The 27591-nt window shown below is 49.9% G+C and overlaps 1 protein-coding gene across 1 annotated transcript in view; it reads left to right on the top strand.

Annotated features, from left to right (window-relative positions):
• The first annotated feature begins 342 nt into the window (after positions 1–342).
• LOC105182316 (1-phosphatidylinositol 4,5-bisphosphate phosphodiesterase epsilon-1) overlaps positions 343–27591 on the top strand; it is a 160715-nt gene continuing 133466 nt past the window's right edge. Inside the window, exon 1 of the mRNA XM_011139660.3 lies at positions 343–893. The gene's annotated coding sequence lies outside the window, so the exon portion shown is untranslated. The remainder of the gene's footprint in view (positions 894–27591) is intronic.

Raw genomic sequence — 27591 nt, 5'->3', positions numbered from 1 at the left:
GCGAGTCTGCCGCCTGCGTCCCGTCGAGCCTTGCGGAGCGTGAACGGAAGTAGCCATCGATGTGCACCGGAAGCGCGCCGTTGCGTTCGTGCCGCGATCGTTGGAAAAAGCAGCCCTCGGGCAACGCGCCGAGGGTCGGCAGCGTCCGCCGCCACCGCCACCGCCGCGGCGAGAGAAAAAGGAGAACGACGACGACGGCGACGGCGACGGCGACGAGGAAGAGCGGCAAGGACGGCCAGCCGGTCGGGGCGGGCGGGGTAGTCGAAGGGTGGTCGTCGCGGAGGATGACCGAGGGCGGTGGAGGATGGAAGATAAAAGGATAGGAAGAAGAGCCACCGACGGACCAGTCCCGACGGGGGAGGGACGCGCAGCAGATCGGGGTAGTGGTGTGGCACCGACGCCGACATCGAGGTTGGGGTAGACGCACCGCAGGAGAGGGGCGCCATTATATTTGCGCAGGGCTGTCCAATAGGGCGCAGTATCGTCCCGACCGCCGTCGCGTGCACATGTCGTTGTTGTTGTGTCTGGGCTCGTAAAAGCCGCGTAAAACGCTGTCGTTGCTATCCTCGTCCTCGTCGTCGTCGTCGACGCCGTCGTCGTCGTCACCGCCGCCACCCCTGAAGTTTTCGCGACGCGGTGATCTCCACGCGTCTTCGTCCTCTCTCTTTCTCTCTCTCTCTGTCTTTCTCTCTTTCTCTCCACTCTCTCTTCCGCAACCCGCCTTCGTCCCTCTGTCGCTCTCTTCCCTCCCCCGTTTCTCCGCCCGTCTGCCTCCGCACCCCACGTTCTCTTGATCCCTCCGCGTTGTAGTCGCGCGCAATAGTCAACAAACCAACGGGGAGTCCGTCTGTCCGCCTACGCACGAGACGTGGAAAGTGTGAGCTGCGACAAAAGTGAGTAGACAAAGTGGCTGTTTAAATGTGGGTGGTAAAGGATCGACGGGCGGTTGGGAGAGTAAAAAGAGTATGGCGGGGGTGGAAGTCAAAAGTCCAACCGCGCACTCGCCCGCTCGCGGCGTTTGTACTCGCGGCGGGACGGTTCCCTCGCTGCGCGACCCCTTCCTCCCTTCCCCTTTGTGCCCTTGCCGAAGGCTAGCTGTTTCACTTTCACGCGTGCGCGCGCGCGCACACGCAAGGGCATCGCGGCCGATCGGCCGATTTTAATATGTCATCCCTTTGAATCTCCAGGTGAAAGTACGCGAGTACGATCCCACCCCCAGCGCGGAGGTTCTAAAACGCGACGGGGGTGCGTGTCGTTGAGCGCGGCTCCCCCGCGGCAGTCACGTCCGCGGGACGCGGACTCTCGATGGAGAGAGATCGGCATCGATCAAGCCCGCCGGCGACGGGAATTTAACGGAGTTTGACGCGATTAACAGGTCGGGCCCGCGATTATCGCCCCGTCCCCTCCCCCCCCATCGTTAATTCACATGTGAAACTAAACGTAAATGGCGGCGCGACGAATCAAATACCGCGCGGGCGGCCGCCGGCCAGCGCGCGGGACAAGCTGGCGGCGGGCATGCACGCATCGTGATTCGCGTGTATCGATTGTATCTTGATATTTATTATATTTATCTGTATCGATCGGCACACACTCGAGTTGTGTACGGGACGGAGTTGCGTCGGAACGCGCTCGCGTGGCGGCCAACGTGTCAATTCGTTACTCTCCGTTATCTCCGTTATCTCCGGCCGCGATTAATTCATACCCCCGCACTATCGCTCGGCTGCGATCTCTCGGCTTTTGCCGGAGCGCGCTCGTACCAAAAGTGATGCGCTTTCCGGAGCAGCGACGCAGCCAACGCAGTCGCTCCGGAAAGCGAAGATCGGCCCCGCGCGCCCGCGCGCGCGCGGCTCGATATTGATGTGGCGATTAATTTAACGGGCGACTGGCAGCCCGGCAATCGCTTATCCGCGCTTCTTACCTCGGATTACGCGGAGTGATCCGTCGGCGGGAAGGCATCTCGGCAAGAACAACGGCTACGTGACGTGACGTGGCTGACGAATTCGACGGCTAAAAGCGGTATAAGATCGCGAGCGACGCGCTCTCGCGATCTGTCGCGACGTTTTTCTTTCCTCTTTCGTCAAGCCAACGTCAAGCGCGTTTGCTTTAATTAAAACCCCCGCTGTGGGGGGGCGGGCGGGAGGGGCGACGGGCAGTCTCGGCGAAATTAACTGGGAAATTAGGATGTTATCTGCTTACATTCTGGAAACTTAATTTACCCGAGCCCTTTAATTCCCGATGCTAAATACCTCTGTATAATTAAGCTCCCTGTTAAATTTCGGCTAAAGGGATATCGATTCCGCGTTCGTCAGGCTGCCTGTCGCTGCGAGTACTCGTCCGTGTGGTAGTAGTGGCGGTAGTGGTGGTGGTAGTGGTGGTGGTAGTGGTGGTGGTGGTGGTGGTGGTAGTGGTGGTGGTGCTGCTGATCGTGGTGGTGGTGGTGGTGGTGATGGTGGTGGTGGTGGTGGTGGCAGCGGCAGCGGCAGGCTGGACCATCCCCATAAATATTAAGCAACGGGGTAATGAGCTCGACGTTATTTTTGATAAATAGTACACCTCGACATTATAAATCGCCTGTCGAGCGGGCCGCTAACGATCGCCTGACGAAGCAATAGGTCATTCTTAATTCTTAATTCCACGGCGGCGATTCAGCGCCGGCCGACCGTGCGCGTAGGTACGCCGAGAGTCTCGTATAATTATCTACATCATTTATTACCTCGTTATCCTGCCGCGCGTTATCGATCCCCGCTGTGTGTTTAGCGCTAATACGAATATCTTATTTTAAGAGCTCGACGCGCGGCCATCGGTCTCCCTAACGGCTCCGGGATCGTGCGACTGAATCACCGCATTAGCGTTAAACGCGCGTCGCGTCCGCCCTACGAGTCGCTTTTACTCCCGAGGGAGCCTAATTTTTCCCGGGGACGCCCCGGATCGCCTTCGTGTGTGACAATCGCGACGACATTGTCGCGACGCGTCCGCCGCGGTCCGAATTAACGGAATTCTCTCTCTCTCTCTCTCTCTCTCTCTCTCTCTCTCTGTCTCTCTCTCTCTCTCTCTCTCTCTCTCTTTCCTCCCGCAGAGAACCAGAGTTCGTCCGGTAATTGTTAAAGACGGAGAGGAGACTCGACGGGGGCAGATTGCGCGAGCAAATGTTAAGACCTTTTCCGGGGGCGTAACGATAATCCGGGACGACATTTCTGCGTTGCGCGAAAGTCGTCGTCGTCGTCGTCGTCGTCGTCGTCGTCGTCGTCGTCGTCGTCGCCGGAGGGGAGAAACCATTTTCGACGAAGCTTTGAGAGCGCGAGTTGGGTAACGAATGGCTACGTGGTTGCGCGCTTGAAAAGGGCCCTTTTCCCCTCGTCTTTAACCCTCGCGGTGAATCTTGGGATTCGTCGGAATTGGAAAGTAAAACAGATTCCTTCGCCCGCATCCCTCTCGCGGCTGACTGCTCGTCTTTCGCGCCCTTACCAACGTCGAACACTTCCGCGCGCGGAGCTACTCGTGCTAATCAGCGAAAGCGAATGCGTCTTTAGGAAACGCCGCGCTACCGGCTAAGCTCGATCGATCTCAGGAGACGCAAACAATCGAGGTGAACCACGCGGCGCTTGTGCGGTTCCACCTTCGCGATAATTCTACACTGATAGAAAACTATAGTTGAATTAACTATAATCTCACTATACTTTATAGTTCATTTTGGCGTCAACCATATTTTTATAGTTCGTGGAAACCTGCAAAATATAGTGGAATAAACACAAATATATAGTCAATGATTGTCCGAAATAATTGTTTAGTTACTTTTACCACACAATATGGTAATTTCTCATTCACAAATATAGTGAGATTTAATATTCATATATAGTTACATCTGTCATGATTTAGCAAATATTCTGCTAATATTGACTATATCAAAGAGTTACTTTTACCTACCATTTTATGGATTTGTATCCATAGAATAATTTTAGTTTAACTTACTATAATTTTTAGTAAAAATATTACACGGTTGGTTACACTGTGCCTATATCGTAATTATTGCCGATATTATGGTAATACTTACTATAAATATGATATTTCGGACTATAATTTAGTTGCTGTATCATTATAGTTCCAAATATCATATACTTTTCTCTCAGTGTATAGATTCGTCGGCCGACCGACCGACCGACCGACCGACATAATTCCGACCGACGAAGAACAGACGGAAACGGAGGAGAAGCTACACCGAAGTACAGAAACATTAATCAAAGAGTGACGGCTCGTATACGGGCATTATCAAAACAACTTCTCGTCTCCGATCGCTACTTTTTCCCGGATCGGAAAAGAACACGCTCGTCTAATTAATCAGAATAAACTTCCGCCTTCCGTCTTTCGCTCTTCGCGTTTGCAGTTGGCTCAACCATCACGGATCGGCGAATGAAAACGAGAGAAGGACGGAGCGGAATAAAAAGAGAGAAAATGGGAGAGCGTTTTTTCAACGAATTTGCAGCGTATTTCAGTTGCCGCGAGTTCGCCGTTCGCGACGGCTCGCGCGATTTTCACGCAGCCGGAACTGCTGTTTCCGCCGCTTGCGTCCGTATCCCGCCGGCATTATACTCGTTACTTTGCATAATTGCTAAAACAGACATCGCTGCGCCGCGGCGCGCGCCGCAGATTCGCGCGCCGGCTTTTCGCACGGGGGAACAACAAAATCCGCTCGTCGAAACGCGGACGCGCGAGGCTTCCTTCGAGTCGCACTTCACCGAGCGCGGCCGACGATCGGCGACGATTGCGCGCGGCACCCCGGGCGGGGTCCATTAATTATCGAAAAGTGTAGCGAGAGTCGGATCTCTCTCACGGTCGTTAAAACCGTGCGACTCGACAAGCAAGAACAGGCGGCAGCGTGAATTTCGGGCTGAGCCTATTTGGGTCAACTTGATGCCGCCTCGCCGACCGACAACGGCCGGTAATGTTAATAACGTGTTGTGCCCCTCTCTCTCTCTCTCTCTCTCTCTCTCTCTCTCTCTCTCTCTCTCTCTCTCTTTCCCTCTCGCGTGCGCACGCCGACAAAATTGCGGCGTTACCGCGCGTTATTATTACATAAAGGCTCGTGTCTAAGTCAGTCCCGCGCGCGCGCCAACTGCTATTTCAGTTAATTAAAAATGAAGCGTTCCCTTCGAGCGCACGACCGCACGTTATCTCGCCGCGCACGCATGCGATCCGCTTAATAATTCTGATAATATCCCATCGAAGGGGAAAAAGAGCGAGAGAGAGAGAGAAAGGTATGGTGCAGTATCACGCAGAGTCGCGCGCGGCGGTAACTTAAGCGAGAAGCGCACACTTTTACATAAAGGCATAATACACGACACATAAGAAAATGAACCAATCAGAGTCTTTAATTTCCAGCATGGCAATGAAAATAAAGATTCTATACTGATAGAAAAATATAGTTGAATTAACTATAATCTCACTATATTTTATAGTTCATTTTGGCGTCAACCATATTTTTATAGTTCGTGGAACCTGCAAAATATAGCGGAATAAACACAAATATATAGTCAACGATTGTCTGAAATAATTGTTTCGTTACTTTTACCACACAATATGGTAATTTCTCATTCACAAATATAGTGTATATTCATATAGTATATTCATATATAGTTACATCTGTCATCATTTAGCAAATATTCGGCTAATATTGACTATATCAAAGAGTTACTTTTACCTACCATTTTATATTTGCATCCATACAACAATTTTAGTTTAACTTACTATAATTCTTAGTAAAAATATTACATGCTTGGTTATGCTATGCCTATATCGTAATTATCATATTACGCTAATACTTACTACAAATATGATATTTCGGACTATAATTTAGTTACTATATCATAGTTCCAAACATCATATACTTTTCTCTCAGTGTAATCGGTTGATTTCTTTGCACATTGTGTATTATGCTTTCATGCAAGAGTGTGTGCTTCCCGCTTTACGTCGCAGCTCGGTGAAAACGACACCGCGCGGCGCGCTCACCTTTAAAACTGTCGGCGCGCGCTCCGCGAAACGCTCGAGCACGTCTCGCGATTACACACGAAGCTTCCCCTTCGGCCTCCGATCTCCTTGATCGACGGCCGAAGACTTCGGGCATCCGAGTTCCTCCGCGGAAGAGGAGGAGAAGGAGGAGGAGGAGGCGGCGGCGGATCGATCCTCCGATCGAGCGGCGGTGTCGCAACTTTTCCATTTCCGTTATTATTACGCCCGCCCGATGAGTCAACTGACCGTGAGACAGTCGCGTCTGCGAACGAAATTAACCCGGATTTAACCGCGCTGGTCGAGCGGGGGGGAGGGGGGGGGGAGGGCAAGAGAGGAAGGCAAAGTTTCGTTTTATCCGTTTCCGCGGAGCTTAATTCGCGATTATACGCGCGCGATTCACTTCGCCAGACTTCCTGCGAGAGATTTTCACCCGCTTTCTCAAGATCGATTTCCGTGACCCTCTCGAAGGATCAAAGGTCCCTCAAACATCTCTCGGCCGGATTTAGAGCGCCTCTATATTTGACCCTCTGTTTATATTTAATTTCGACGTTATACTCAACTCCGAGCGGGCGGATCAAGACCGCCGGTCATGTGACAGCCGAATAAGATCGCTACGTCACACGTTTACGGGAGATTACTTATCGGCGCGCCGCGATGTGATAAGTAATCTAGCACTATCTCTCTCTCTCTCTCTCTCTCTCTCTCTCTCTCTCTCTCTCTCTCTCTCTCTCTCTCTCTCTCTCTCTCTTTCTCTCCCTCTCTCTCTCTTTCTGTGCAACGAATGTTATTGTATGATGGTGTGTATTATGTATATACCGTCAATTTACCACGAATGGCTTTTAGCGGAGTTAAGCCGTTGAGGATCTATTTACGGCATCGGGTCACGCTACTCGTGATCATCAGTTCAACTTTAAAGTCGATCGCTCGAGGGAAAGAGAGTGAAAAAGACAGAGAGAGAGAGAGAGAGAGAGAGAGAGAGAGAGAGGGAGAATGTCGCGGATGTTATTTATGACTTATTAAAGGAAGCGCGGCCGAGACGTTTTTACGCGAACGAGGCTGCGGCAAGCGTGCGCGCGCGCGTATATGCATCAATTTTTACTGAGAGAGACCGAGTCGCGGGGCGCATTCATAGCGTTCCATTCGCAAAAAAATTCGCCAAAGGAGCTCATCTCGCTCTCTCTCTCTCTCTCTCTCTCTCTGTCTCTCTCTCTCTCTCTCTCTCTCTCTCTCTCTCTCTCTCTCTCTCTGTCTCTCTCTCTCTCTCTCTCACTCTCCTTCTCTCGTCGCGGCGGCCCGTGTGATAAGAATTGGCGCTGCTGCGACTCGTAATTGCGCGACTCGCTGCAACGAGTTGAATATATTAATTCATTTTTCTTGCGACTCTTTGTGCGCGCGCCGCGCCGTGCTACGGCCGGGTGTTTATGGAAATTGATATTGCCACGGAGAATTCGCCGTGCGGAAGGTGCTCACGCTCCCTATCACGCGATGACGAACTCGCCACGTGGAATACATAATTTTATGTTTTTGTTAAAATTCTTCTCGCCCTCTCTCCCTCTCTCCCCTTCCCTCTCCGGAGGGCGCGAGACGCCACGTTGAAACGTAAAGTTCCGCGCTCGACTGCTCGAATCTGAATTTAAATCCGAATCGTTTATTCATTATCGCCGCGGCGCGGCGGCGCGGCGGCGCAAGTAAAAAACCGCCCAGCCGGCTAACTCGCGAAAGCACGTAGAATATCGTGCGTGCGTTTTGCAAGCGGCGCGAACGTTCTGCGAAGCAGAACGGAAGAAAAACGCGGGGGAAAAAGCAAGTGAAGAATCGAGCGGCGCGTATACGAATCTGCCGGCTGTAATTGGATCGGCTCTCCCCCGGCCGAAATTAAACTTGCCCGTTTTTATTGGAATTCCTTGCGAGTGAAGCCGATACACATGACGCGGTTGTAGCGTACACACACACACACACACACACACACACACACACACACACACACACACATACACACAGACACGCACACGGTGAAACACAGCGGCGAGTTACGACTTTCACGTTTCGCGTTTTAATGCCCCTTTCGTTCCTTTCTCGCCGCCGCCCCCCTCCCCTCCCCCGCTGCCCACCCTCGCGCGCCCGATGGCTATCGTAAATGCGCGGTAATTGAAATCGGTGGCATCGCGCGGGCATCGCTGCGAAAACCTCGTCGACCCGTTTTCGTCGCAAATTATATGATCGCGCTCGGTCGCGGACTTGCTCGAGAATCGCCGCGCTCGGAGATACTTTCTCGAATTCTTCCTCTGAGCGCCACCCCCGCTAGCCAGCCGGCTATTCATCCGCGTCTTGCCTCGTGTCTCGCCTCGCGTCCTCGCGTCAAGCGACCGTCTGTAATTTTCACCGCGCTTCGACGAGCGCAATCAGCAGCTCACGTGCTGCTTGAGTGCAAATGAATTATCATGCGACGACACGTGTCCTTCTGTCGCGTCTCCTCAAGCACGTTTGTGTTTCTTCTCGTCGTCATTGCCGCTCTCGGATTCAATGTTCATCTTCGTGGACGTTTCCGTCTTGGTTCGTATCGGCACACACACACACACACACACACACACACACACACACGTACACAGCTAACTCGCGCGCGATGAGGCAAGTTTTAATTTATAAATTTGAAAAGTGGGAAACTGGGGAAAGCAGACGGCGTGGGCGGCTCGGCTGAAAGCTGTTGTTCCCGGCTGCCGTTTATTCGAGTAAAACGTAGTTTATTTTAGCGCGGCGCGCTCGTTCGTTCGCCGGCGTTCCTATGGGACGTCGTAAAGAGGAACGATATATCGATCATAAGCAAACACGTTCGAGAGACATCCGAAGACGCCGGCGCACCCACGCGGAACGCGAAGGTAATCTTGTAATTGCTATGCATCAAGGGAAGGTAAATTGGTAATTGCTGTGCATCAAGAGAAGCTAAATTGCTAATTGCTGTGCGAAGCATCAAGCGCGCGCGCGCGCGCGCGCGATCGAGCCTCTCTCGGCTGCAGCTTTGAGCGAGCGTTCATGATCAGCGTGATACTTTAATCTCTTCCGTCGCGTCGCTGTGACACAGCAATAAATATTTTCAATTCCCACCGATAGACAAGAGGGGAAGGAATTTTTGCGTTTCACGTCGATCGTTCAATGTGGAGAGCGCAACTCGTCGCGTTAATTCGTGAGACGCGAATTCTTGCAGATCCCCGAAATTTGATTTCCGCCTCTCCCGAGTATTGTCCACCGTAGGCGAGAAACAAAACGGTTAAATTACCAGAGTATTAATTCGGAAGTATACTATTTTATTTCCTCCCACATCGGCCTCCCATCGACCGAGAGAATGCGAGACAATTTTTAATAAATCGGTTTTGCATTAAGCGCCGGCCCGGCCTTTTAATATCGCTAGTTGTATTCCATTTTGTACTCCAATATCGCTGCTTTGCATTTCACCCCTCTGTGAACAAAGACATTATTCCGCTGCCTCTTCACACACACACACACACACACACACACGTACATTCAACGGTGTTTGTCGAAAAATTGTTACTCTACTTTGCAATCGTTACTCCACTCTCAGACATAAGTCTCATTTGGCCGGAAGATCTTCCGAAACGGAAACGTACAAAATATGTCGGGGAGGGCGGTGCTTTCTTATTCTGTGAAAACAAGAAAAGTTCAGCAATTGCTCGCAAATTTGCCCGGGAGAACTCGGCGGATATAACATAATATCGTAGCGAAAAATCTGAAACGCGGATTAATGGAGTTTCTCCCCTGCAGGCTCCGAGCGCGCTACGTAGCGCACTTGGTGGTTTCAGGCGGGGGATTTCTTTTTTAATTCGCGTTGCCAAGAATGTAACTCGGTTCACCTTCGCCCGACGGCAAGCGCGATCCGCGCGCCCCTGTGAGTCAATATCGATAAGGCGCGATGTTAAGAGCGGGGGGTTGCTTTATTGACACCGTCGTAGGTACTCTCATCCTCGAAACCTCACGTAACATATTAAAATGTATTCGCTCCCTCCGCCTTCGCTGGAGCGTACTTTCTGTCGTCCTTAAGCTTCCCTCCTCGAGACTCTCCCGATTAGCATCGGGACAATTTTTATTTCTTCGGTTTCTGCGATCGCTCCCGATCGACGCGGGAACAGCGGGATGTATGTATTATAAAGATTTCGTATTAGTTTTTCATGAAATAAAGTGCAAATATATATGTAAAAATATTTCAACAATTAAGGAAGCATAATATTCCACGGCAATAAATATTCAACTGGACAAACTCCAAATTTCTTCACCCAACGAGTGCATTCCATCCTCAGAATCAACGTCATTTTCATCTACTGAAATATCTACTCTTCTTGGCGTGGAGTCAGTGAGAAGAAGCATATCCAATGTTTCCTTTAAAAATGGTTTAGACCTCTTTCTTGGTCTCATGTTTGCTAGTAACGGGTCAGAACTTAGTAAAAGTCTGTTGATTATGTCCACATCACAAAAGGAAACAAAAGGGAACTTCATGTCTGAATAAAATAACCTTTAGACAAAACCTAATTTACGTCTAGGGAAACAAAAATAATTACTAAAATTATATCCGCGGTTTACCGCGGCTAATTCTTTCTGATATTTTGTCCGGAGAGATTACTCCTTCATTTCATCCAAGACACGTAACAGGGATAGATCCTGAAGTATAAGTAAATCCTTCGAGTTTGATATCGAGGACGCAAGAAGATACATTATTGAATACTATTTTCAAAATCGTCGTACATCCACGTGAATAACAATTCAATTGTAATAAATATGATCGTTAGCGAAAAATTTCGCACTGCCACTTCTGAGAACCTCAAAACTCTGATCGAAGATCGTATGTTGTAAAACGCTGAGAATTGATGCGTGCAATACGAATAACGTCTAAATTCCGACTGGCCAAACCGCTTCGTATTATCGCGGACGAACAAAAGCACAGCGGCCCATTATTCCACAGATATTCAACTGTCTAGGATAGTCACTCGCGTAGAGCAGGAATGATTTTAAGAAAATTAATTCTAGGCCAGCTTTTCAGCTGGCCAAACGTCCCACAGTGCGACGGCGACTTTCGTCTCTTCTCTCCAGCGACTCAGCAGCGTGCGAAAAACACTCTCTGCGCGCGCGAAAAGAGATTCGTCTAACAGACGCGAGATACGTAGGAAATCGTAGGAAACTAGTGCAGTTCATGGCGAACGACAACCTTGTTTTCCACGGTTGAACTGCTCCCCACCATCTTGCGCCGGAGACTTTCCTCCTCCTCCTCTCTCTCGTGCGAACAAGTCTCAACTGTACAGCCATCTCTTTCCGAGTTCCGAAAGGGTACGCTAAGTGAGCAATAGAATACAAATCTAACGATTTACATTCGAACGGTGAATCCGAGGAGAGGAAGGATTGGAAAAGAGAGCGAAAGAGGAAGAGGAATCCCGAAGGAGAGCGACGCGAGAACTCGCCCATTACACACCCAACATCTTCCCCGGCGCTTCGAAAATACAAGCGGGAGGGGCGAGAGAGAAGCAGCGAGTTTCCAGGTAGAGACAGGCAAAGTGCCGCGATCGGCAAGCGAGATGAAGTTTAACGAGTGAAGCGCAGTGAAGAAAGCGACGATCGCGCTCGCGCTCGCGCCAGCCGCGAACCACCCCCTGAACGAACATCCCTGAACGTCTTTGAACGTCCCGGAAGAATGGTAGGGCGTGCAAGAATCCGTCGCGAACGCGTCGTCACCGATATCTCCGCACGCGCGGACACACCCAGGCTCTCTCTCTCTCTCTCTCTCTCTCTCTCTCTCTCTCTCTCTCTCTCTCTCTCTCTCTCTCTCTCTCTCTCTCTCTCTCTCTCTCTGCCGTGCTCTGCCGATCTCTCAGCCACGCACCTCGGCTTCCTCGGCGTCGGCCGCGAAGTAGCTCCGGGCGTCTAATGCCGGGCACTAACTCGATTCGAAACGAAAACGAGTTATCGCGGCTAACACGATTCGACGGAGGACCGCCGATGGCGCGATCGCTCTCCGTCGCTCTCCACGGTAAAAAGATCCCGCCCCGATAGGGACAGCAGAGCGCAGATCTCCCGATATGTACCGTATATTCCCCCTCTCGCCCCCTGCGCCGAGCACCACCGAGCAGCGCTCACCCACGTTAGGTATTTCCCTCCGCCCCCGCCTCCTCCAATTTTCATTATTCGGGCTTTATCCCAGGATATCGATCCATCGATGTCTGTTGACGCGCCGCCCCGGAGAAGAACGGATCTTTCCCTGTTTCTGTGTGCGTGTGTGTGTGTGTTCTTTTTTGCTCCTCACAATGAGCCAGCAAAGTCTCCCCCCTCCCCCCCCCCCCCCACCGCGCGCTGTTGTTTCGCGGCGATCCATGGACGCACGTCGACGTGACTTGCAGCGGCGGTTTATGAGATTTCGTCGTGATTAACTGCGCGAAACGCGAATTAAAAACTACGCACTCCGGCTAGCGATGAATAAATACGACACGAGTGTCGTATTTACCCCCCGCTCCCCCGCGCGCGCGCGCGCAAGTCGAGTCCGGTTGTCCAACGCGTGTTTCAGCAACGCGCGCTTTACGGTACTTTAATCGGATATAATTTCGCGAGCATTAAAAGCAACGTCTCTCACGCTCTCGCGTATGCGCGATTCTGATATCGCTCAGTAGAATAAAGTTTTTCCCATTTTCCTCGTTCACAGAGCGCGAAATGAGGCTGCATTTGCGCGCTGAAGAAAGAGAGAAAGAGAGAGGGAAGGAGAAAGAGAGAGAGAGAGAGAGAGAGAGAAAGAGATGTCACGAGAGTGCGATCACCGAGTGACATCGCTCCTTTCTCTTTCAGCTCCTCCTTTCCCTTTTCGCGCTGTCGCTCGTCTGGCTGTTTATCGAAGTCGTCCGGCTCTCTCTCTCTCTCTCTCTCTCTCTCTCGCTCTCTGTCTTTCTCGCGAATGTTTCCTCTCCTCGCGCGCACCGCTACGTGATCTTTATCCACGCCAGCTTTCCTTCCCTTCTTCTATTTCTACACGTCACTTTTCTCCGCACGGTTCGTTTCACTCTCGCCCCGTCCTCCTTCTGTCTCCGCTCTGTTTTCCCGCCCTTTATCTCACCCCCGCCTCATCACTCTCGCACACCCGACCTCCCACAGCTGGCCCACATCGCCGCCACCCTTTCCTCGCGCGCGCACAGCTCCCGCCGAAACATATTTCCTCTGTCGAACGTCAAAGTTCAGCCGCTCTAAGTCACTTGGCTCCGATCGATCGGCCGCGCCAGTCGTGTCTCAACTCGCGAGATCCGGATTTGCACTCCGCATACATTTGCGATCCGCGAAATCGCGTTCGCCGCGGTGATCATTCTCGTCTTCACCACCCCCGAACGAGCGCGAACAGAACGTACACGCGCGCGATGAATCGCCGCCGCGCCGCTTGATAACGCGAGGCGAGTCGCGAAGATTAAGGGGACTGGTCAGGCGAGGGTCAGATTACTGAAAAATCGTGCTTGCTTTTGATAATGATTTTGTGACGAACTGAATAAATGTGCAAGAATGAAAATTTTACATATATTTATATAATATGTGAAGAGTAGACAAATTTTGTTTTTAAACAAATACTCATATAAATATACGTCCGCTTAAATTTTAAATGTTCTCTCGACATGTTATTGTTCAACTTTTTGCAGTGATTTCTCCGAAACTGAGCTTCGTGTCGATTTGAAATTTTAAAGCAATAACATTTGTTCATGTGGCTATCAAGTGAACCATGGACAACTTCGTCAAAATATTTCATTTCGAGATATTAATTTTTTTATTGTAAAAGAACTGAAAAATTTGAATTTTTTCCTAATAATAGCTGCCGTTTTGTTAATTTTGTTCGATTCTTTTTTCTAATAGTTCACCGAATAATGATAAGCCTCCTCAAAATTTCTAATTAAAATTCGCTCTGATCGGACCACCGAGAACCGAGATATTACCGCAAAAACGACAACTTGAAGAAAAAAAGGAAGACTATTTCAGCTATATATATCGTATATTTATACGAGTATTTGTTAATAAACAAAATTTTTCTACTCTTCATATGTCGTGTAACTATATCTAAAATTTTCATTCTTGCACATTTATTCAGTCACAACATATTATCAAAAACAAGCACGATTTTTCCGCAATCTGACCCTCCAATCCCCTTAATTACGCCGAATATCCGAGGCCATTTTCCTTTTGTTCTCATGCGAACGCTAAATATCGCGAGAGAAAAGAACCGACAAACGCGAGGGGTGTTGTTTCCCGCGCTACCTTCCGATCTACGACTTCCTCGATTCTCTCGGGTAGATTTTTTCGGTTTCGACGGTGTTGCTTCCGGGTGTTAATATGAAGATTTTCGAGCTACTTGAGATTGGAAATCAACAACCTCGAGAGAGAGAGAGAGAGAGAGACGAGGGGTCGCTGAGATTTACGTTCGAAGAAAACTCACCCCCTCGATTTGTCCACATCAGCTCGATGCGTTAATTATTCATCTCGCGCCAAGTGCTTCGTTATTATTTCTTTTTTCGCCACGATTTTCGGCGAAGGATACGGGCCATCTTGATCGCGTCAAAGAGGGACATGCTTTCGTCACTCGAGAGTTGCGTCATGCGCGCGTTGACGGAAATTCCTCGTCGGCGAGTCGCGTCGAAAGTGCGCAGTCACGCAGGCAAGTCTCGCGAAACTTTGGCCTTGTCGTCGTCGTCGTCATTGTATATACGACGTGCCGTGTGATCTTCTTACTCGCTTCTGATGAAGCACGGCGTCGTATCCCGCGTAAGTGTCCATTACCGTCCTAATAGCGGGACGCGAGCGCATTTTATTTACGGCCGAGCTCGCGTGTAACATTGCGTCGTCGGTGAAACTTTTGTGGAAAATTAAGGAAAGTTGCCTGACGATCGGACCGCGAGATCGCCCCGGGAAAACTTTGAAAGCAATCCGCTGCCGTGCGGCACGCGATCGAATTTTCTTGCTCTCCCTCTCGCTCTCTTCTTTCTCTTCCTTTTTTTTTCATTCTCTTTTTTCTTTTTTCAACAAAAACTGCACCCGCGTTTTTATCACTCATCGAATTCGCGAGCACGAAGAGCGCGTACAGCTCTGCTTTCGCTCGCGTGTGCGTTCGCTCGATTGCCCGAAACAATTAGCAATTTCCTTTGATAAACTTCCGCGATAGAACACAAAACGCGCGGGCGCGCGCGTGAGACAAGTGAGGCGGAAGGGTAGCAATTTTCATTCGGGGATTCCCGATTCTTTTTGTTATCTACAGCCCCGTCAGAGATAATAAAATATCCTCCTTCTTGAATTCTCGTCCTTCCCCGAGAAAGACGTGAAACGTTCGTTCTGAATTACACACGTATCTTTTGTGTTTCGCGCGCGGGATGTTCTTCGGCATGTGTATATACACGCGCGATTGCCTCAATTATATCATAAAGTCTCATTAAAAGCGACCGGCGAACGCGTTGCCAACGCGGAAAGCGCGTGCAAAAGTTGAATTTCATCGAAACGCGCGGATTCGATCGAGCGGCACAATGAGACTCTGTTGAATCGCTTTCAAACGAAAGAACTCGTTTGCCGCGTGCCGGCGGTAAATACATTTATTAGTCGGACCAAATAAAAAGAACACACACACACACACACACACGGGTCGCGGGTGAAAAGAGAAAAAAGAGAAAAAAGGAGACGCACACGGTTATAATACAATTCGTCGCATTTCCGCGAACGCGCGCACGCGAGTACTCGCCGCTGAAAAGCGGATCAATAGTCGCGATTTCATTCGCGTGCAACAAGTAGTTGCAAAATTTCGTCCACGCCGCGACGCGGTGGCAATAAACACTTATACGACTTGCGCACGCTTCGTTTGGCCGAAATATTAGTTCGCGTATACGTAGCGCGGCGCGCTTTGATCGGGCGCGCGCGCGCGCGCGCACGAACGACGGCGAAATTGTCGCCGGCAACGGCAAGTCGTTTCGACGCCATCGGAGGGCTGTCGTCGCTGGCGCCGGCCTCCATTAACCACTTGTTCCCGCATATACTTATTCGCGACGCCGCGACAAATATTCGGATAACGGCGGCACGAGCAGCGCGCTCTCACTAATCAATGGCGCGACTAACGGTGGAAGCCCCGAGGGCCGGCCGCCTCTCCCCTGCCCCCCGATTTTGCCCTGCGCGCTCCTTTGTCTCGCACAATGGCAATCTCGGTTGCTCCGCCGCGACAACGTTAATAATATAATATAATAACGCGCGTACACACATCCCCGGATACACGCGGAAGCAAAATACACCGGCAAAGACCGCCGGCCAGAATCATACGTTCCGATCTTCGAGATGTAGTCACTCCCTCCCTCCCGCCCGCCCGCCCGCCCTTGCTCTCTCGGTCCATCCTCCTTTCATCGCGTTTTCCTCGGCTTGCTTTCCTCGGCTCTCTTGTTTCCTTTCATACCCGTCCTCCCTTATTTCTCTTTGTCCTTGCTTTCTTTTCTCCCCCCTTGCCATCCCCCCCCCGGCGCAGCTGTTAGTTACGCCATTGTTGCCGCCGCGATTCCTGACCGCGGACGTGTTCGTGCCCCCGTTGCGGCATTGAACGTCTCTCGCTGATACAACTCCACTTTCCAATTTCTCGATGATATCTTGTCGGCAGGCGCGCCGACCGTACGAACCCCCCACCCCCGCCCCCTCCTCCTCCCCCCCCGCGGGCGCTCGCGCGTATGCCGCGGAGCTTTCTTTTCTTGTTTTTTTTCATTTTAGAAGCATCGGCAAATACAGATTACTGGGAGGAGGAACTTGCTCCCTCCGTCCGATCACGCCGCAGGAAGCTTCGGTCCTCCGCGCTTTCGATCGTGCGTCGTTACCGCGAGATTTTTATTTTCGCAAGATCGTCGCGCAGCATGAAAATGCCACGCGCGACAGCCGCGCGAATCGAATCACGGTGCGCGACACGCCTTCCCTCTTGGCGAAAACTTGGCGAGGTGATACGATTTCCGAACACGCGACGCTTTCGCGCGCGCGCGCGCGCGCGCGCGCGAAACTCGATCCTCGTGGAATATTAATCGAGACGAGATTAAGCCTGCGACCAATCGGCCCGCCGCGCCGTTCCGCTCGACTTATTACAATACGCTTATTTAAGCGACAACGCGAACAACTGATCGCCCGACGAATAGATTCCCTGTCGATTCTCCGCCGCGTCGAATCTCGCACATGACTACGATCGATCCTTAACACTGAGAGAAAAATATATGATATTTGGAACTATAATGATACAGCGACTAAATTATAGTCCGAAATATCATATTTACAGTATATTTATAGCAAGTATTGCCATAATATCGGTAATAATTACGATATAAACATGGTATAACCAACTATATAATATTTTTACTGAGAATTATAGTAAGTTAAACTAAAATTATTGTATGGATACAAATCCATAAAATGGTAGGTAAAAGTAACTCTTTTATATAGTCAATATTACCCGAATATTTGCTAAATCATGACAGATGTAACTATATATGAATATTAAATCTCACTACATTTGTGAATGAGAAATTACCATATCTGCGGTAAAAGTAACTAAACAATTATTTCGGACAATCATTGACTATATATTTGTGTTTATTCTACTATATTTTGCAGGTTTCCACGAATACCATATAAAAATATGGTTGACGCCAAAATTAACTAAAAAACATAGTGAGATTACAGTTAACTCAACTATATACTTTTCTATCAGTGCTGAATCGTCGTTCCCTCCACCCCTCGCCCCTCGACTTTCGCCCGACCGCTTTGGGCGAACCTGCGAGCATCGCGGAGCGCCGAGGACGCATTCCCGCGCGGACATGCATTTCCTTCTAAAGAGACTACTTTTTCGATTACAGCCGCATCGCGATTACCGATGCGATCACGGATGCGAATCGCGTCCGCGAACGAGTTCTCCAGCCCCGCGGACGGCGCCGAACAATATTGATAGCTACGGTTTCTTCGTCGGGATCCTATCAGGAAAACTTCTGAAGATTTCCAGCGGCTCGCGCGCGCGCACAACACGCCGCAAAGTTGGCCGATTTAATTTTCTAAATATTCATGGTATACAACCGCGTCCCTCCGGTGAGCGAGGTCGTGGCGTGGTGCGCGAGGCTTGAGAGGGAGAGGGTGCGAGCGAGCGAGCGAGCGAGGGCAAGGGGCGGAGAGAGGGGCGACGCGCACCATAAATATTCCATCTCGCGTCTCCGCAACTTCAAACGAGAGACGAATATGGGATATCTCGGCTGCCTTGGATCCGCATCATCCGGCGTATACGCATCAGAAGTAACGAAATATTAAATTATAGCATTATCCATGCAAATTGAAGGTTCCCGCGCGACGAATGAGAGAGATAGATAGATAGAGGGAGAGAGAGAGAGAGAGAGAGAGAGAGAAAGGACGGGGGGGCGCGATTCGGAGGCTCCCGCGCGGCGCGACGCTTAAGAGAGAGCAACATTGACCGAGAGAGCGAGCCGGTTTCGCGGCGAAGGAGAGCGACGAACGTGATATCCATTTAGTACTCGGCATAAAAGAGATCGATCCACGCGAAAGCAAGGGAGGCCCGCTGCACGGTACGTCGAGGTCGAAAGAGCGGGACGACGGATCCCCATTTCCAGCGCGAGACACTCCGTACTTCGGGCAGAAAAGAAAAAACCGACGGGGAGACGGGGAGACATCTTGTCGACGCGACGGCGGGATATCGCGTCGAATATATTTCGATTCGAGCTGAGAGAGTCTGCGAGAGTCTCAGGCTTCTCTCAGACGGTATACGGAGATAATTGACGTGTTTGAGCTTCTTTCTTCTCCGGCCCGTCGACAATTTCGCGCGCAAATCTCGCTGGCGGCGCGCGACGCGCCTCGCCTCGCCCCGCCACGATCGATTCTTCGCCGGCCGTAAGCAGCATCCGAAGTTCGGCTTATCGATTCGATTCCACGAGAAGCAATCTCGGCTCTCGCAGGGGCGCTGTATACCTCGTCGTGCCTCCCGAGCGGTGTCCCAAATTTCGCGATGTATCCACACGGTCGCCCACGGGTCGCGCGCTTCGCAACGTGCCGGCAGGACGTGCCGCAGGACCCACGCAGGCTGCATCGCTCCGTTACCGAGAGCGCCCTTTGTGCGCGCAATAATCGTTGCATTATTCGATTCCAATCTGGTCCTGGGGTCATTTGTATTGATTTATTGAGCAGCCGGCTATTCGCTGATTGCGGACACGTACTCGCCGGCTCACGCGGCCGCGCGTGCGGTGGACTACTACGACGTGGCGTCCGATGAAAATGTCAAACGTGCCCGCCGTGCCATGCGCGTTCGTCACGACGCCGTGATATTATTTATTTAATTGTAAGACCGAGGACGTGTGGGCGACGCGACGCGACGCGACGCGACGAGGCGAGACGCGTCCGCTTGAATTTTCGTTAAGCCTGAGTGCACCTCGCGGACCGCCCGAGGACTCCCCGGCCAGAGTCTTATAACGTCAGGCGGCCGTGTGATGTATCCCAGTCTCAATGGATCCTTAACAATGGCCAAGGGCGACGAAAGTTAGCCAAGGACAGGGATGGAACGGACGGAGAGAGACTCGAAGCAACGGCTTTCCTTTAATCGGCCAAATTTCCTCGAGCAATCTTAATAGCCAACAAACAGCAGCACCCGTCGTCTTCTTTTCCCCCCCCCCTTTTTTTTTTACGGAAATGTATTTATGCAGGTCCTCGTCGTCCTCGCGGTGGGTTTCGGACAGATGCCTCCCCCGCCCTCCCTACGCAGGAAGAGTGGCCGTTCTTCCGCTCTGTCTCGCAGTTTCTCGACACTCTCGATGCTAAATAACACGCTAATGAAAAGTTGCGCGAGAGAATAAAGTCCAGCCGAATTTCAATGAGCGGGTAGGTCTCGCTGTTGTTTGATTAATCAACGGAGCGGGAAAATGAAAGCCGCTCTCTCCGGTCGCGCGTCTCCGCTCGCTCGTAATCCGAGACGACGGCGTTCTCGGCGCTTTGACATTTGAATCACGAAGAAATCGAGCTCAAGATTGGCGGAAGAATCCGCCGCGCCGGTGGTGGATTTCCATTCTGCAAGCGTTCCTGCGTGAAGATCGCGAGACGTAGCGGGGCTACAAACTCGGTTATGGACTCGCTGTTAACCAAGCTTCGAGTCGGTCGCATGATCGCAACTATTTCCTCCCGGCGGAAGAGTAATTTGCTCTCGCGGTGTCTCCTGGGTCAACCCCGGAGGAATTTTCGAAACAATTCGTCGTCCTTGCCGACAGATCGAGACGAATCGATCGCGAGCGAATCGAACGTGACACGTCGGTGCGCAATGTACATAACAACACGATGTTATATACACTGTAAACTGCGAAGTGCGTTACAATAACATGCTTGAGGCGTGTTCAAGTATGTCTCCACTTTAGACGCACAAAATCAGCAAATTAAATTGACACATATATATGTACGTTGAAAGAACATATTTATGTGTGTGTTAAATATAATCGTTTGTATGTGTGTCAATGGTTAGGTGCGTTAGAATAACACACTTTCAGTGTGTTATGAAGGCGAATCGAGCAACATTGCAAATCCAAGTACGTTACTTCGAAATGCGCAAGCGTGTAAATGAATGAGTCTTTTTTACACATTTCTTCCGTTTCAAGTCACGCGTTATTTAACATATTACGTTTGAACGTATAACAATGAATAACATATAATGAATGATTTAGTCTGTAATAATATGAAAGCGAGTTATTACTGCATTAATTTGTTCGATAGATGCGATACTTTTTTGAAGGCGAGTAATCGCCGATTTCGTCGATTCGTGTCTCCCTCACGTGTATTTCTTTTAATACACATACGTGTGTTTATTCAAACGTGTGTTGACAAAATTAGTGTGTTATCATGAACACGTTACTAGTGTGTTACGTGTTATCCAATATATCATCCAAGTGTGTTCTCAGTGTATTTCCGATTATCATTCTGCGTCTAAATAACACACTCTACGTGTGTCACGGGTTTGTTGAGGAAAAGTAACACGTTTTCGCAATGTGTTACATGGTGCGTTACAGACAAGTGTGTTTATTGAAACACACTTTTGTCACGGAAAACGAATTATTTTGACAGCACTTGGTGCCTTAACGCCAGCTAATGTGTCAAAATAACACACTGACACTCCATTTTAACACACATGTTTCGATGCCTAGTTTTACAGTGTATATATATATATACATCAGCATGTTTTACACGCCGCGACGATATACCGTCGCTTGCAAGCACACGATAAGAGTGAATTGGAACAAAAGCGAGAGGGGAAGGGGCGCGAGGCGCGCTGTAAATCAACATCGTGGACCCTACGAGACGCGGCGGAAGCTGAACCTCTTTCCGAGTTCTTCGACTTTAAAAACGACCGGGTGCGAGTCCTAAAAGCTTAGGAAAGCGAGCGCGCTCGGTCCCCGCGGAATTTTAATTACCGGAGATTTCCCGTCCGGGCTCGCCTTCTTTCTCCCTCGCAGCGCGTAAGTTACCCCGGTCGCGAGGAGAGTCGCCGGAGGATGGCGCCGGCTAGTGGTCAAAATTTACGAGCTACCAAGATTTCCATTCGCGGTGCCGTAAATTCAATTCGTTCGAGTTCTCCGCGTTAACGGCGTCCGGTGGATGTAAAGAGATGGATGTCGGTCCGACGTCGCTCGCGACGCGCGGAGACGCGCGTAAAGTCTGGATTAAAGAAGGAACAAATAGAGAGAAGGGGAGACAAAGGGAGAAAGGTACGGAAGGAAGGGAGAAGAAAAAGGCCCACCGTCTAGAGTCGATAAATTTCGCCTAATAAATTGCGAGAGCGAATGTTGTGCGCGAATTGATGTTCATGCGAGTAAATTTTCTGCCAAGTGACTCTCCCTCCCCCTCCTTTCTCTCTCTCTCTCTCTCTCTCTCTCTCTCTCTCCCTCTCTCTCTCTCTCTCTCTCGGCCTCTCTCGCGCTTTCTTCGACCTCCATTATCATTATACGACGCATTGTGCGCTGATAGTCAAGTGGCTCGTACAGCAGGACGAATCATCGCGTCATTATTGTTGCTAATTCAATGGAAACGAGACGGTTATACCAATTACGCGCACGTGCTCGCTATTGATTTCCGTACGAATGCAGCATAGCTGCGGCGCGGATTTTAAGGGGGACGCAGACGCGCGCGCTGTCGCGCACGGCGGCCGAGATTATTAAAGTCGTCGGCTTTATTACCTGGATTTCTTTCCCGTCCGTTTATTAGCCGCACTGAACTCTCTCTCTCTCTCTCTCTCTCTCTCTCTCTCTCTGTCTCCCGCTCGCTCTCGGTCTCGCTCGTCGCGACAAAATAAATCATAATTCGCGACAGCGACAGCGACAGCGAGATATTTTTTTCTTCGCGACTTGTTGATTCGCGTGTCGCGACGCGAATCGCTCGCCGCGGTTTCATTGACGTGCTCCCCTTATTTACATTCGATTTCGATCGCGCGCGCGGGGCAGCGGCGCTCGCCATTATCCATTCGGCCGAGGAGAACGCCACGATGTCGCGTGATACGACGGCGACGGCGCGCGCGAATAATGTACAACTGTTTACGGAGAGATCGAATCGTTCTGCTCTCCGCTACTGATATATACTGACCCCACCGCCCTCTTCTCCTTGCGCATATAGAAATATACCGCGAAGAGAGAGACACAGGCGAATAATCGCGGCTGAAATTACGAGAGGAGGAGAGTAAACATCGTTGCGTGGCCGTTGCGTGTGCGAGTCGAGAGAAGATTCTCGCGAATCTGTTTAGTTCCGTATTTGCTCCTCGGTTTTTACAAAGCCATTATTCCTCGAGCAGCGTAAATGTTGCTCAAATCCACTTCGCTTAATGCTCTTCGCTCTCGCGGAGATCCTGCTGTTTCCTCTCTCTCTCTCTCTCTCTCTCTCTCTCTCTCTCTCTCTCTCTCGACCGTGTTCCCCAGTTCCTGGTCCGCCAGCGGGCACGCACGTACGAGGAAACACGTATCTCCAGTCGGACAGATATTCGTCTCTATTTTTCCATTACCGTTCGCAGCGTACCGTAGCCCGGCGCGTTTAAGAGCGTATCGCTCGAGGTGGGCGGCCACCCCGGCCGTCTTTCGACGCTACCCTCGAGCGGAGAGAATGGATGAATACCGCGATGGAACGAGCGTTCTGCATTGCAAAGGAGTCGCAGCGTAACGGCGCGTTGTCAGAGTAACGTCGCGGCGGATAATGAAATGGCACTGTTCCAAAGACGAGCAGTCGACCGGCCGTTTGGAAACTTTTGAAAGACTGTCTTGGGAGAAGAAAAAGAAAGATAAGAGAGAGAGAGAGAGAGAGAGAGAGTGAGAAAAAGAGAGACGAAAAAACTGGCCGGCGGCCAATCGCCGGCGTCGCCCGATACGTCCGGCAAACTTTATACAAGCGGGATCGTGCGATCACGTGGATAAATAAGACAGATCTTTCTCGCTGCGAGTCTCAACCCAAGTCAAGTGCGAGCCCGGGGGGGAGGGAGTGCGCGAGGAGGTGCACAGCACGACGACGAGGTGTGCGTCATCGCGGTCACGAACACGCACACGTGTTGCGCGGACTATCTTCTCGTTCGATACCGCGACTATCAGTGACGCGCGATATAGGCGGCTTAGTTTGCGCGAGTAATGAATTCCGGGAAAATTAACGTGCATTCAAAAATCCCCGAAGCTGACCGGAGGGAGCCGTTAATGGCACCGCGGCTTTTTCCGCGCGGGTCGCCGCGTGCGAAATCGCGGGCGCGCGCGTGGACAGCGTCGAAACTGCGTTCGATCGCGCGCGCGCGGCTGCGTTTTGAATTTTTTAACATCCCCCCCTCTTGCTCGAGATGTACATCTCGAGCCGTATTCGCTCCATCGGCGGTGCAACACGCCGGCCGGCCGGCTTTGCGTTAATAACGCGTGAATTATTTACGAGACATAATACGCGCGGCACGGGGGAATTTAACCGACGAGTTTTTGAAGAGAGAGGGAGCGAGAGAGAGAGAGGGGAAAAAGAAATTAACGTCTTTTAATAATAAACTTGAGGTGAAACTCTCGGCGGAAGGTCAGCGAGTTGAAATTGGCGAAGGGCAATTCTTGCGCAATTCTTTCCGAGGAGTTTCGCGCTAATTTTTCTCGATTTTGCCGCTTTGATGTCCGATTCAATAAATCCGCGTTATTTTTGCATCCCCCGCGCGGTTCCTCCGCGGTGAGAGAAATAAGAGCATTTCAACGCATTGTTTGCGTCGCGAGCGCAGACAGCTATAATTTGCGAGAGGCGGATCCCTCCGAACAAAATGCTTTCCTATCGTCTCGCCCTTTTCTATCAAAGCGTTCTCTCGTTCAAGGCGAGCTCTCGAGGAATAAACGCGGTCATTGCGCGATTATGAAATGCCATGTTCGAGTTTGCACGTTATAGTTAGGCTTCCACGTAGCGGCCGAGCCATTAATTATTAACTATGCGTACCATTACTGACGGCCGAGCCGTGTCAGTACTGATCTTGCATATCGCTGGTCGTTGAAGCGCAATTAGGTCGCAGTTTCACCTTGAACACGCGCGACAGCAAAGTTAATCATCTCGTGGACTACTAATTAAATTGTCCAAGGCTCTCACATGCTGTCCCGGAAGTTCTTCGCGTTTCGCACGGGCGAAATTATTGCGCTGCATAAATATGTCGCGCGCGCCGCGCCGGGCAGCCGGGACAATCGGAAAGGAAAAGCTTCGCTACACCGATAGAAAAATATAATTGAATTAACTATAATCTCACTATATAGTTTATAGTTCATTTTGGCGTCAATCATATTTTTATAGTTATAGTGGAACCTGCAAAATATAGTAGAATAAACACAAATATATAGTCAATGATTGTCTGAAATAATTGTTTAGTTACTTTTACCACACATATATATGGTGGTAACTATAATGATATAGTAACTAAATTATAGTCCGAAGTATCATATTTATAGTAAGTATTACCATAATATCGGTAATAATTATGAATATTAAATCTCGCTATATTTGTTATATAGTTACATCTGTCGTCATTTAGCAAATATTCTGGTAATATTGACTATATAAAAGAGTTACTTTACCTACCATTTTATGGATTTATATCCATACAATAATTTTAGTTTAACTTACTATAATTCTTAGTAAAAATATTATATGCTTGGTTATACTATGTCGTATATCGTAATTATTACCGATATTATGGTAATACTTACTATAAATATGATACTTCGGACTATAATTTAGTTACTATATCATTATAGTTCCAAATTATCATATACTTTTCTCTCAGTGTACAATCAATCTCGCCTCTAATATAGCGGAATCGTAAAAGCCGTTGACGGGAGAACATCGAGTCGTCTTTCGCGAGTCGTCTCGGCGAGTCCCCCACGACATGGAGAAAAAAATCTGCTCATACGGATAAAAATATTCCCTAGTCTCGGGAAATTATCCATTCAATTACCGTGGCGGTCGCGCGCGGTTAATAGCTGAAAACAGCCGTTCGCCTCCGAAAACAAATTAACTGCCATTAATAACGGGAAGCACGCGCGCGGGGAGGGGGAGATATATTAAGCCGAGGGGGGGAGGGAGGAGGAATTTCCTCCCTCGCGCGGATAAATTGAACGTGAAACTTTTTTCACTCCCCCCCCCCCTCGCCCCCTCCTCCTCCCCGCTCCCCCCGCCGGTGTGCGTGTTGGACGGGCGTGAAAACACACAGCGTCGAGGAAATGCTTCCGAGTTAAGAGAAGAAATGTTTTCGCGGTTAAGCGCCGGAATCCTAAGCTCTCGCATACCTATAGAAAGTTACGGATAGCTACGGCGCTGCGGATAGATATATCGGCGGTAACTTTTGCCCCGAAACTGCCCTGCCAGCCAACTACTTGATAGGCTAACATGACTCCGCGAGAGAGCACCTTGTTGCGAGCGACTTGCTCCAAGTTTCAGTTAATGCGTCTAACTATACTCCAACTTTAATCTTCCCCCGCTCCGCCCCCCCCTCCCCCCCCCTCCCGCTTTAATCTTCTTATTTGCATAAGAAATAAATTGGCCGCCACCGACCGCCAGGTTTCGGGCCAAGTTTGCGGCACCTTGTCGCGATTACTTCTTCTTCTGTCTGCGCGGCGAATAACTCGGCGAGTGATTTCGAGTCCGGCCGCGGCGCCGCCTTCGTCGTTGTTCGTTGCTGATGCAATTTATCGCGGAAACGCGGCCGGATCGGAGAATTACAGGTGCGGTCAGCGGATCATTAGCGAGTTTCGCTGCGAGACCGTAGGGATAATTCGGCGCCGCGGATATAATGAGCGAGACTGCTTTTAATTATAACTATTGCATATATTTATTTACAAATGACGAGCGGGGCGCGTGCTCCGTGAAATTAATTTTCACGCCAGCGTCGGCGACTGTCATCGCCGCCGCACCGTAATCCTGCAACGAAGCACACTCGGCCGCACGCGCGCAAGTCGAAAATGCACGTATATCGCGCGATTTTGTTGGCTTCGCGTCCCGGCAAAATCTATGCAATCGACACGTTGCCAGACGCATACGACGATCGATAGCGAGCGACGAGCTTCGATGGGTATCGCGCGCGGGAATAATTGCTCCCGTCGTACACTGAGAGAAAATAGTATATTGATATTTGGAACTGTAATGATATAGTAAATTATAGTCCGAAATATCATATTTATAGCAAGTATTAGCATAATATCGGTGATAATTACGATATAGGCATAGCATAACCAAGCATATAATATTTTTACTAAGAATTATAGTAAGTTAAATTAAAATTATTGTATGGATACAAATATAAAATGATAGGTAAAGTAACACTTTTATGTAGTCAATATTAGCGGAATATCTGCTTAATGATGACAGATGTAACTATATATGAATATTAAATCTCGCTATATCTGTGAATGAGAAATTACCATATATGTGGTAAAAGCGACTAAACAATTATTTCAGACAATCATTGACTATATATTTGTGTTTATTCTATCATATTTTGCAGCTTCCACGAACTATAAAAATTTGGTTGACGCCAAAATGAACTGTGAAATATATAAGTGAGATTATAGTTGATTCAACTATATTTTTCTATCAGTGTAGCCGACCCCGCGCGCGACACTCGACGCGACCCGCGCGCGCGCGCAATTACCAGCCGCGCAAGAAGATCCGTGTGTTTTGCAAAGTGCTCGGATGAAATAATATTTACATTCAGCCGCTGCCGCTCGATCTCGAGCGAGACTGTGGAACATTTATATTAATTGCTTCCGCCGGCGAGGGGGCCCCTTGTGTCACGGGGGCGGGGGGGAGAGGCCCTTAACAGCGATACTAACGACGTGAAAATTACCAGCGCGCTCTCGCGCTCCGAAAGAGAGAGAGAGAGAGAGAGAGAGGGAGGGCTGGATAATCTTATCCCGGGATCCCACAAATCATCCGAGAGTCGCGCGAGTAATTAGAGGGTTGTATCCCGCGACTCCCATTTTTCGCGCAAAGCTCGGATAAAGAAGGCGCGTCGCGGCCCTCTCTTAATATTCCTTAAGACGCGTGAGCGCGAATCACCCTTCG

Source organism: Harpegnathos saltator, unplaced genomic scaffold (genome assembly GCF_003227715.2).
Source record: "Harpegnathos saltator strain DR-91 unplaced genomic scaffold, Hsal_v8.6 scaffold12, whole genome shotgun sequence".
Classification (NCBI taxonomy): Eukaryota; Metazoa; Arthropoda; class Insecta; order Hymenoptera; family Formicidae; genus Harpegnathos; species Harpegnathos saltator.
Note: the sequence above shows the minus strand (reverse complement) of the source record. Positions and strands in the feature narration are given on the sequence as shown.